This window comes from Podarcis gaigeae (assembly GCF_964106915.1).
Source record: "Podarcis gaigeae genome assembly, chromosome: 2".
In the NCBI taxonomy this organism is placed as follows: domain Eukaryota; kingdom Metazoa; phylum Chordata; class Lepidosauria; order Squamata; family Lacertidae; genus Podarcis; species Podarcis gaigeae.
In genome coordinates this window covers 119,849,792-119,861,504 of record NC_139679.1, presented here as the reverse complement: position 1 = coordinate 119,861,504, position 11,713 = coordinate 119,849,792, and the positions used below count along the sequence as shown (strand labels likewise).

Sequence of the window (11,713 nt, the reverse complement as noted above, 5' to 3'; positions counted from 1 at the left end):
AAAGATTTTAACATGAAAAGTAGACTCACTTTCCAATTTATAACCTTCAAAACCTTATTTTCCTTACTTCCACCCGCCTCCCGATCTTGTATTCTATGTAGTAATTAGTTCAGCAAGATCATTCCCTTTACATTTTAATTCTTAGTCCCTCCCTTTATATTCTTATTTAACTCAGTCACTAGAACCCCTTCTTTTCCTTTTCAATGTCCTCAACATTCAAAAATTTTACAGTGTTTTTGTAAATAGACTTTAAATTTCTTCCAGTCCTCTTCCACCTGCTTTTCTCCTTGATCTCGAATTCTGCCGGTCATTTCAGCCAGTTCCATGTAGTCTATTACTTGCATTTGCCATTCTTCCAGAGTGGGTAGATCTTGCGTCTTCCAATGCTTTGCGATGAGTACTCTTGCTGCTGCTGTCGCATACATAAAAAAAGTTCTATCCTTCTTTGGCACCAATTGGCCGACCATGCCCAGGAGAAAGGCCTCTGGTTTCTTCAAGAAGGTATACTTAAATACCTTTTTCAGTTCATTATATATCGTCTCCCAGAAAGCCTTAATCCTTGGGCACGTCCACCAAAGGTGAAAGAATGTCCCTTCAGTTTCTTTACATTTCCAGCATTTATTATCGGGCAAATGGTAGATTTTTGCAAGTTTGACTGGGGTCATGTACCACCTATATATCATTTTCATAATATTCTCTCTTAAGGCATTACATGCCGTGAATTTCATACTGGTGGTCCACAACTGTTCCCAGTCAACAAACATAATATTATGACCAACATCTTGTGCCCATTTTATCATAGCCGATTTTACCATTTCATCTTCAGTATTCCATTTCAACAGCAGATTATACATTCTCGACAATATCTTAGCATTGGGTTCTAACAATTCTGTTTCCAACTTTGATTTTTCCACCTGGAAACCGATTTTCCTGTCCAAATGATAGGCCTCTCTTACTTGAAAGTAATGTAACCAATCTCGCACCTTATCCTTAAGTTTCTCATAACTCTGCAATTTCACTTTGTCTCCCTCCTGCTCCAAAATTTCCCAATATTTTGGCCAGTTAGATTCCATATTAAGCTTTTTCAGGGCCTTTGCTTCCATAGGTGAAAGCCACCTTGGAGTTTTATTTTCCAATAAATCTTTATATTTCGTCCAGACATTAAACAATGCTTTCCTGACAATATGGTTTTTAAATGCTTTATAAACTTTAGCCTTACCGTACCACAGATATGCATGCTACCCAAAAACATTATCATATCCTTCCAAATCTAGAGTGTCCATGTCTTCAAAAAGTAGCCAATCCTTCAGCCAGCAGAAAGCTGCTGCTTCATAGTATAACTTAAAGTCCGGCACTGTACTAAGTTTTCTCCTAGTCTTGTACTTTTGATCCTCATCAAAACTCACGTGCCAAAATAGTTTAATGTCCCTTTTCTTCTAATTTAGCTAAGTTCATTTTGCACTTTAGCAATTCAGTTGACAATGTCTTAAGCAGCTTTAAGAGGTCTACTGTCAATTATCTGCTCTGCATCACAAGTGAGCTAAGGGAACTTTGACAACGATGCTTTTGGACCTTTCCCTCGCCACACACAGGGTTAGCTGGAATTGCAGTGAGAGGAAACTGCTTGCCTATGCAGTGGGGGTGGGGTTATTGGGGCATTGTTTTTCGAGTATGTATTTTGTGGTTTCATAGTTATACTTTGATATTGTTCTGTGAACTGCCCTGAGACCCCCCGGTATAGGTTGGTATATAAATTCAATAAATAATGATAATAATAATGTTTGTGGAGTTTACTGCAGCCCTCAGAAATATACTATCTGGGATCCAGATTATTTTTTAATCCCACCAACAATATGCTGTGGTTCCACTCAAGATTCAGAGGGGTGGGGACATTCAACTCTACAATTCTACAACTGTACAAAGGCCTCAGTTTATTTATAGCATCATTATCTTGCTCTTTGGCCAATCACCCACTGTAGCTTACAAATATCATTCCTAAGACTGCCTAGAACCTCTAGTTTATAATTTTAAGACATGGGTGATAGTAATAATAATAATAATAATAATAATAATAATAATAATAATAATTTATTTATATCCCGCCCTCCCCAGCCGAAGCCGGGCTCAGAGTGCCTAACAACAACAAAAGTAGCACAGCATTCTAAAATCATTTCATTTTCATATCAATTGAAATCAAATTAATGGCAACCACTGGGCTAGAGTTTTGTGATGATTACGAGGGGGGGGGGGACAGACTGTGCATTGGCCAAAGGCCTGGTGGAACAGCTCTGTCTTGCAGGCCCTGCGGAAAGATGTCCCACAGGGTCCTAGTCTCTTGTGACAGGTTGTTCCACCAGATTGGGGCCACAGCCGAAAAAGCCCTGGCTCTGGTTGAGGCCAGTCTAACCTCCCTGTGGCCCGGGACCTCCAATATGTTTTTATTTGAAGACCAAAAGGAGTAAAAGGAAAAGAGATTAGAAACTGCCCTCAGCCTTGGCCTCCAGAAACAGTGATCAGGATGATAGGAGCCGGAGTCCAGCAGCGCCTGAAACTATTTCCCTGTTAAAGGGAACCATTGAAGTGGTGATGGAGAAGCATGGTATCCTTGATGTATTTAATTATTTACACTTTAAGCTTGGTTACTGGGGGCTGGGAAAAGTTATATGGAAGTTGCTCAGCAAAGGTTCTTGGAGATGTGATTCCGCTAATGAGGAAATCTCCAGGCCGGGAGTAACACTGCTGCTCCATTTTCTTCCCTCATCAAATTTAAGGAGCACTTTGCTTTCAGCTTCCCACAGACTTGTCATGTGACAAAGACACATGAGAGCAGAAGCAGCAAAGCAGGCTGGGAAGTGCTGGGACTGCACAGTCATTTGGGCCTACTAAAGTTATTCAGGCCTAACTGCTAACTGTTGAGTCACTCTGACATGTGACAAAGTAGCCAGTTTCTCTTTTGTTTTTTTGTGTTTTTTTAATAATTTTTTATTAGTTTTCCAATTTTATCAACAAAACAACACCAAACAATACAAACAGCAACAAACACAAACAAAAACATAAATTTTGATTTCTTAACCTCATTTTCATAAGCCTCTTTTCCCGGACTTCCCCATACCTTCCCCTTTTTGCATCCTAGTTTTAGAATTTTTCAGCAACTTTTTTAGCCAATTAAAATTTAACTTATTCTCCTTTTCAATATCGCATTAAATAAAAAAAAAAAGTAAATCTAGCTGTAATTATACATCTTCCTTTCCCTTAACACTTTAACACTCCTCCATTTTGTAGTGGTTTTTCAAATATACTTTAAACTTCTTCCAATCTTCCTCCACAGTTTCTTTCTCCTGGTCACGGATTCTGCCAGTCATTTCTGCCAGTCCCATAAAGTCGATCACTTTGCAATTTGTAATGTCTGAAACAAAAATAACATTCTAGGCAAAACATTCATTTTAATCACTGCAATTCGTCCTAGCAAGGTAAGCTTCAGGTTCGACCATATTTCTAGATCTTTCTTAATCTCAGTCCAGCATTTATCATAATTGTCTTTAAATAGATTCACATTTTTAGATGTCATATTAATTCCCAGATATTTCACTTTTTTTGCCATAATTAGTCCAGTCTCCTCTTGAAACCTCTCTCTTTCCACATTTGTTAATTTTTTTTCCCAAAACCTTGGTTTTTTGTTTATTCAACTTAAATCCTGCAACCTGGCCAAAAACTCAAATTAATTCTAAAACTCTTTTTGTACTAGTATCTGGCTCCTGTAGGGTCAAAACTAAGTCATCTGCAAACGCCTTCAGTTTATACTCTCTAGCTCCGACCTGAACCCCTTTCACCAGCTGGTCTCCCCTTATCATGTTTAACAAAACCTCCAGGACTAATATAAAAAGTAACGGGGAGATTGGGCATCCCTGCCGTGTCCCTTTTTCTATAAGAAGTTCATTCGTAACCACATTATTTACAATTAATTTTGCCTTTTGTTCCGAATATATTGCACCTATACCATTTTCAAATCTTTGGCCTACCCCCATCCCATGGAGATTCTTCTTCATAAAATTCCAAGAAATATTGTCAAAGGCTTTCTCCGCATCCACAAAGATCAAAACTGCCTTTGTATTGCTATTAACTGTCAGCATTTCTATTATGTCAATTATGTTCCTTACATTATCCGATAGGTGTCTACCCGGGAGAAAGCCTGCCTGGTCCTTATGAATCTCCTCCACCAGATAGATAGATAGATAGATAGATAGATAGATAGATTCTTTATTGTCATTACACAAGTGCAACATTGCACAAGTGCAACGAAATTGGATGCCATCCCTTAAAAACAACAAAAGCAACACAACAACAACAACCAAACAAACCACATTCCAGCCACACCCACACCCACACCCATCAAACTCCCAGGTCACACTATCGAGTTACTGCATTTAAGAAGGCCACAGCTCTTGGATAGAAACTATTTTTCAGTCTATTTGTCCTTGACTTGATGTTTCTGTATCTCCTGCCAGAAGGCAGTAGTACAAACAGACTGTGTCCCGGGTGAGATGTATCCTGCAGGATATTATTTGCTTTCCTAAGACAACGGGAACCGTACAGTTCTTCCAAAGATGGGAGGGGATGACCAATAATCCTTTGGGCTGTGGTTATGACCTTCTGGAGCACCTTCCTCTTCCTAGCTGTACAGCTGGAGAACCAGGCACAAATACAGTATGTGAGAATGCTCTCTATGGAGCCTCGGTAGAAGGACACCAGCAGTCTCTCACTCAGATTGTTCTTCTTTAAAAGTCTGAGGAAATAAATTCTCTGCTGGGCCTTCTTCACCAGAGCAGTGGTATTTGCGCTCCAAGTCATGCCCTGATCGATAGTCACTCCCAAAAACCTGAATTCCGCCACCCTCTCCACCCGTTCCCCGTTGATATACAAGGGCTGAATGTCCGCCTTTTTTTTCCTGTAATCCACCACCAATTCCTTGGTCTTAGTCGTATTAAGAGCCAGATTGTTCTCTCCACACCAAGCACAAAGCCGCTCCACCTCGTCCCGATAGGCGGACTCATCCCCTCCTGAAATGAGCCCCACCACCGTAGTGTCATCAGCAAACTTGATGATTTTGTTGCTGGAATAAATGGCTGTACAATCATACGTATAGAGAGTATAGAGCAGGGGACTCAACACACAACCCTGTGGTGAGCCAGTGTTAAGGCTAAGGGCTGTGGACATATGTGACCCTACTCTAACCCTCTGAGAACGTTCTGACAAAAAGTCCAAAACCCAGAGACAGGTGGAGTTGGAGAGTCCAGTCGCCTCTAGCTTGGACACCAGTCTATGGGGGAGGATAGTGTTAAAAGCAGAGCTAAAATCCACAAACAGCAGCCTCACATAACTCCCCGGCTGCTCCAGATGGAACAGAGCAGCATGGAGAGTGGTAGTGATAGCGTCTTCCGTGGATCTATTTGCCCTGTATGCAAACTGGTAGTTGTCAAAAGTTGATGGAAGACAGGAAATAATGTGACGGCGCACCAGTTTCTCAAAACACTTCATGATGATTGGAGTCAGTGCAACTGGTCTGTAGTCGTTCAGACTACTGATTGTGGATTTTTTAGGCAGAGGAACAATAGTTGACGACTTCAGGCAGGGTGGGACAATAGACTGGTGTAAGGACTTGTTGAAGATCTTAGTAAAGACCCTCGCCAGCTGATCCGCACAGCCCTTCAACACCTTTCCCGTGATGCCATCAGGTCCAGCAGCCTTCCTCGGATTCACCATCCTCAATACCTGTCTCACCTCATGCTCCTCTACAGTGAATGAGGGGCCCCTATGGGCTGGTGGCTGTAATACCGGCGTCTCAGGTGGCTCCTTCTCGAAGCGAGCAAAGAAGAAGTTAAGCTCCTCCGCCAGCAAAGGGTCACCGTCGACAGCACCAAGGTTAGGTTTGTAGTTGGTAATATGCTGAATCCCCTGCCACATCTGTCTTGTGTTGTTACTCCTTAAATTATCCTCAATCCTCTGCCTATAGACCAGTTTTGCCCGTCGAATACCCCTCTTCAAGTTTGCTCTTGCCACACTGTAAAGCTGCACCTCGCCCGACCTAAAAGCCCTGTTCCTTTCCCGCAACAGGCACTGGACCTCTCTATTCATCCAGGGTTTCTGATTGGGGTAAAACCGGATGGATTTATTTACTGTGACAGTGTCTGTGCAGTGATTGATATAGCACAGAACTGCCGCCGTGTGCTCCTCCAGGTCTGAACGATCAAAAATGTCCCAATTGGTTCTCTCAAAACAGTCCTGCAGCTGATGGATGGCACCTTCAGGCCAGATTTTAACAGTCCTTGATATTGTGGGAGCCCGTTTCCTGAGTGGGATATATGCTGGTACCAGGAACAGAGACATATGGTCGGACTGGCCCAAATGTGGCAGCTGTAAAGCCCTATAGCCGTGATTTACATTCGAATAAACTTTGTCCAGTGTCTTGTCCCCTCTTGTGGGACATTTCACATGCTGATAGAGCGTTGGGAGCACTTTTTTAAGTTCAACATGATTAAAGTCTCCCGCAATGATGTGCACAGCTTCAGGATGCTTGTCTTGCTGGCTGCTGATAAGGCTCTGCAGGCATCCCAGCGCCAAGTTGGCATTGGCATCTGGTGGCACGTACACACCAGTTAGCATAACAGCTGTAAACTCCCTAGGGAGATAGGCTGGTCTACATTTAACAGCCACATATTCCAAATCCGGTGAACAGTAACTGCCAACAGTCTTAGAATTATTGGACCAGCATTTGTTCACATATACACACAGCCCCCCTCCTCTGGTTTTTCCGAAGTCCATGCCTCGGTCATGACGATGTACCACACAGCCTTCCAACTGAATAGCCGTGTCTGGTATGGACGGTTGAAGCCATGTCTCAATGACAAATAAAACGCAGCAATCTTTTACAAGACTGTTCTTTGCCGCCAGCAGCCTCAATTCATCCATCTTGTTGGCAAGAGATCTCACATTAGCAAGAAATATGCTAGGGAGTGGTGGTTTAGATGGACTCCTCTGCAATCTTACCAGGACGCCGGCCCGACAACCCCGCCTTTGCCTCCTGTCTCTACGCCGCCTTCGCCTCCTCCCTGGCGGCATAGTAATCCATGGAGAACCCGGTGGCCTGGCTACTCCCACAGGAGCGTTATCTAGGCGAAAATAATCAGCTCTCACAGCTTGTTCACACTGTAACCCGACCTTCAGGAGTTCCTGCCTGCTATAAATCTTTCTTGCCCGGCCAAACATACTCAGAACAAGTAAAAATAAAAAACAAAGAACAAGTAAAAATAAAAAACAAAAGGAGAGCACTGAGCCGCAGCGTCTCTGCGCGCCGCCATCTTAACTAGAGAAAGCCTGCCTGGTCCTTATGAATCTCCTCCACCAACACTTTCTTCAATCTTTTTGCCAAAATGTCTGCAAATATTTTGTAATCCACATTCAATAAGGATATAGGGCGGTAGTTCTTGATCTGTTTTTTATCAACCTCAGTCTTTGGTATAAGTGTAATAAAGGCTTCTTTCCACGATTCAGGTGCCTTCCTCCCCTCTAATATTTCATTACAAACCTCCTTAAACGGCTGTATTAACCATTCCTTTAACGCTTTGTAGTATCTGGAGGTTAGTCCATCTGGTCCTGGAGATTTCCCTAGTTTCATATTCTGAATGGCACCCTCTATTTCTTGCTCAGTTATTTTCTCATTCAAGATCTGCACACTCTGTTGCGAAATTTTTTGTAATCCATATTTCTTAAGGAAATCTTCCATTTCTCCTTCATTTTCTGGCCCTTGTGCATACAGTCTTCTGAAATAACTCTGGAAGCAGTTGCTAATCTCATTTGGCTTAGAGATGTTCTTTTCATCCACCTCCAAGCTTGTAACAGTGTTTAATTTCTGTCTCTTCTTCAATTGCCATGATAGGAGTTTCCCACATTTGTCTGCTGATTCAAATGTCCTTTGTCTCATTTGCTTTATCTTCCATTCTATCTCCTGATTCATCAGTTCCATATATTGCATCTGATAAAACTTAATTTCTCTCAAAATCTCATGAGACTTTGGTTTAGACCTCAATTTCTTTTCACCTTCTTTTATTTTTTCCAAAATCTTATCTTTCTTCTCATTTTGTTTCCTCTTTTTTAAAGAGTTCTGCTGTATTAGGAAACCTCGCACCACGGCCTTGCTTGCGTCCCAGATCACTCTTTTCTCCACTTCTGTCCTCAGATTTATCTCAAAATAGTCCTTCAAGGTTTTTTGGGCCTTTTTGTAAACTTCTGGATCTCTAAATAGGGTGTCATTCATTCTCCATCTAAAGGAACCAGCTGTTGTTACCTTCATTTCCATCTTTACCGCGTTATGGTCGGAGCGTGTCTTTGGGCAGATTTCCACTTTTTTTTATCATTGGAGCCATTCCACTAGTAATCCATATTTGGTCTATTCTTGTCCATGTCATCTGGGACTCTGAAAAGAATGTACCCTCTCTCTCGAGAGGGTTTCTTAATCTCCAAATGTCTATCAAGTCCATGTTGTCGGTCATTTCGAAAAAAGTCTTAGGTAGTCTCCCATCCTTAGAAATCACCTGTCTTTGTGCTTTGTCCATATATGTAGAAACAACGCCGTTCATATCTCCTAAGAGAATCACCTTATAATCCAGGTAGTCCATCAATGTCTCATGCAATTTCTTGTAAAATTCTGCCTTCCCTTCATTTGGTGCATATATGCCGACTGTCAGAAACTTTTCTCCTTGGATTTGTATTTCAATTGCCAATATTCTTCCATGTTCATCTTTAAAAATCAATTTAGGGGCCAATTTCTCCTTTGCATAAATCACCACTCCTCTTTTTTTAACTTTATCCGATGAAATAAATTCCTGTCCTAACCTTTTGTTTATAAGCAATTTTCTATGTATTCTTGTTATGTGGGTCTCTTGTAAACAAATCAAATCCAATTGTTCTCTTTTTAAAATATGGAAAACTTCACGTCTTTTTCTGGGAAGGTTCAAACCGTTGCAATTCCAGCTTAGGAATCACAGAGACATTGTTGGTTAGTTTCCTCCAGCCGCACCCTGCGGCGGTTCTCCTTCTGTAGGTGATTTAAGTCCAAATGTCAAATTTCCAAAATCTGTATCCGATGTCGAGTCCAGCACTCCTTTCACCAAGTCCTCTTCGTATCTGTCCAAAAATTGCTCTTTATCTTGTACTGTTCTTATCTTGACTTTCTTTCCTTTAAAATTAAAGGACAGGCCTTGTGGATATTCCCACCTGAAGGGAATATAAATCAACAGAAATTACAAATCATTCCCTAGAGTTCTCTTTCTGCCATCTAAGGGAAGCTCAACCCTGTACACTTACTCCTGGTCTACTCCCCACTTGGGGAAATGAGAGAATTGTGTAACACTTACATACTGTTTCTACTGATTGAGAGAGACTACTAAATATAGCTGCTTGTACTATGAAGGCTGTTAAAACTTTCCTTTTTAATCCAGCCTTTGAGCCTTCCTGAGTATTTCAGCTGCTTTGAGTTTTGTTGTGATTTCTTCCTATTGGCTTTACTGTTTTTAAGGTGCACTGATCTGATCCCCTTAGGAATGAAGAGTAGGACAGAAATAAATAAAGATTGCTGCCAGCCAATATTTGGCACCCCCAACAGCAGAAGGAATGGAGCAATAGCCAGGTCTACTGCAAAGCTGGTAATTTTTATTTATTTTTTACCATCTTCCAGCTCTCCTGAAGGGAGAGGAGAGATGCTGGACCATCCCTGAGGACACTGGACCCACCCACCACAGGCCTTGACACAAGACCTCTTGGTGGGATGGGGAAAACATTGGTTTGATGTGAATGATTTTTGGACTAGAGGGAGGTTGAGGTTTCGTTTGTTTGCTAATTAGCGGTTCAGATTGTCACTTTGCTTATTCTTTGAGGATCACTAATGTTGTTTGCTACAATTTATATGGCTGGCTTTTTTTGTTGTTTTGTTTTTCCATGGATGTTATGTTAGATGAAATATTAATGTATTATATGATTTTTTCCCCCTTTCCCCCTGGTGGCATTATGTACTGTATATTTTTCTTTGCTGTAAGTCACTTGGAGACCTTTGGGTGACAAGCAACTAACAAGTTTAATTAATAATAATAAATAATAATGTGAGAGATCGTAATGACTTTGGGAGATATAATAATGTGAGAGATCGTAATGACTTTGTATTCAGGAGCTCTCACAATAACTTCATGTTGAAAAGTTTGTGGACTTTACAGATTCGACTCCCCATTGTGGAGATGCATACCTAAGCACTTTAGGCTACAACTAAACGAGAAAGCGCAGAAAACTAACATGGACTAGTCTATGTTTGTTTAAATATTCCCAACAGGATCATCAAAATACTATGAAATCTCAGAGTTCAACCCTGCATGCCTCTTCCATCAGGAGGTGGTTGGGTCGTTAAAGAGAATAAGAAAACCTGGCTCATCTCTGAAGTAGCAATAAAACTGTTGTTTCCCCTAGATTTTTCTAATGACAGTGGCACATTCATTTCCTCATTAACCCCTTCTTTCTAGCCGCGAGCGCCCCCTTGTGCCAATAAATGTGCCCTGCAGTACTCTAGTGGCTGCTTTCTGTTCCTCTGGACGGCAAAGGCTGTCCGCTGACTTGGTGTGCTCAGAAAAGGATAGGTACCTTGTGTCAGTTCTTTCCTTCCTTGCTGCACTCTCCACTCTCTCCTGCAGTTTAAATGGCAGCTAAGTGAGGGGAGGGCAATGCTGGAACACTGGCACTGACTGACATCCTATTTTTTCAGCCTGACCATGTTTATATCTGATGAATGCACAGCAGATGCCATTCTCAGCTACCACCCAGCACTCCATAGATACAACATTATAATACTTGCTATGATTGGTAGCTTTCTGTAAGTTTATGTATAAAGATAGATGCAGAGCTATATACATTTGTGTTCAACTTAAAACTTCATAATTAGGAAGTAAAATTATACAGCTTAGGACATGCTACTGAATGTTTCATTCCTATATTTTGCTGCTGGACATTTATGTTAATTAGTTTTAGTCCAGAGGCAGAACAAATAATTTCTAAAAAAGAATCAAAGGCCCTTTGCTGTTGGAGCTGTGAATTATGAACAAAGTGACTCTGCCAGTTTCTCTTTTGTGCTCTCTGTAAGAAATCAGAGTCTGTCTGCTTCAGTTGTGAGCAGAATCAGTATGAAATCTCAGTCAAACTGTTTGGAACCATGTTGTTTATGAAGAAGTTTATTTTAACGTAGTAAAGCTTTTATTCTTTAAAACTCTGCATTATTAATTTCCGCTGCGCATCAAGACTTGATGGGGCATTAGAAGCAGAGGCGGCAGCAGAAGCCGCAGCAGGGAGGTCATTCTGGCTTGGCCTCCTACACCTCCATTTTGACCTCTCCTTTCTCCCCCACAGCCAGGTAAGCAGAAGAAGGCAACACCCTCCAGCACAGTGTAATACGTATAACCTCAGGCTTCCTTGGCTTCTGATGTTTGGGCATTTGCCAGAGCTCTCTCTTGAGCTTAGGGAAGAATAAATCACTATCATTTTTATAATTATAAGGGGCAGAAAGTTCCTGGGATCTCTACATGGTTCAAGGGGGAGGGACAGAGCTGGTGGAAAATATGTTTAGACCAAATCACAGATGTGGCTTCAAACTGCAACATAAGTCACTTGCATTTCAGGGATG

At 41.5% G+C, this 11,713-nt stretch overlaps 1 protein-coding gene across 1 annotated transcript in view; it reads right to left on the bottom strand.

The window, feature by feature from the left end:
• The window catches only part of LOC310837274 (vomeronasal type-2 receptor 26-like), a 206,879-nt gene that overhangs the window by 15,329 nt on the left and 179,837 nt on the right, over positions 1–11,713 (bottom strand). The gene's annotated exons all lie outside the window — the stretch shown is intronic.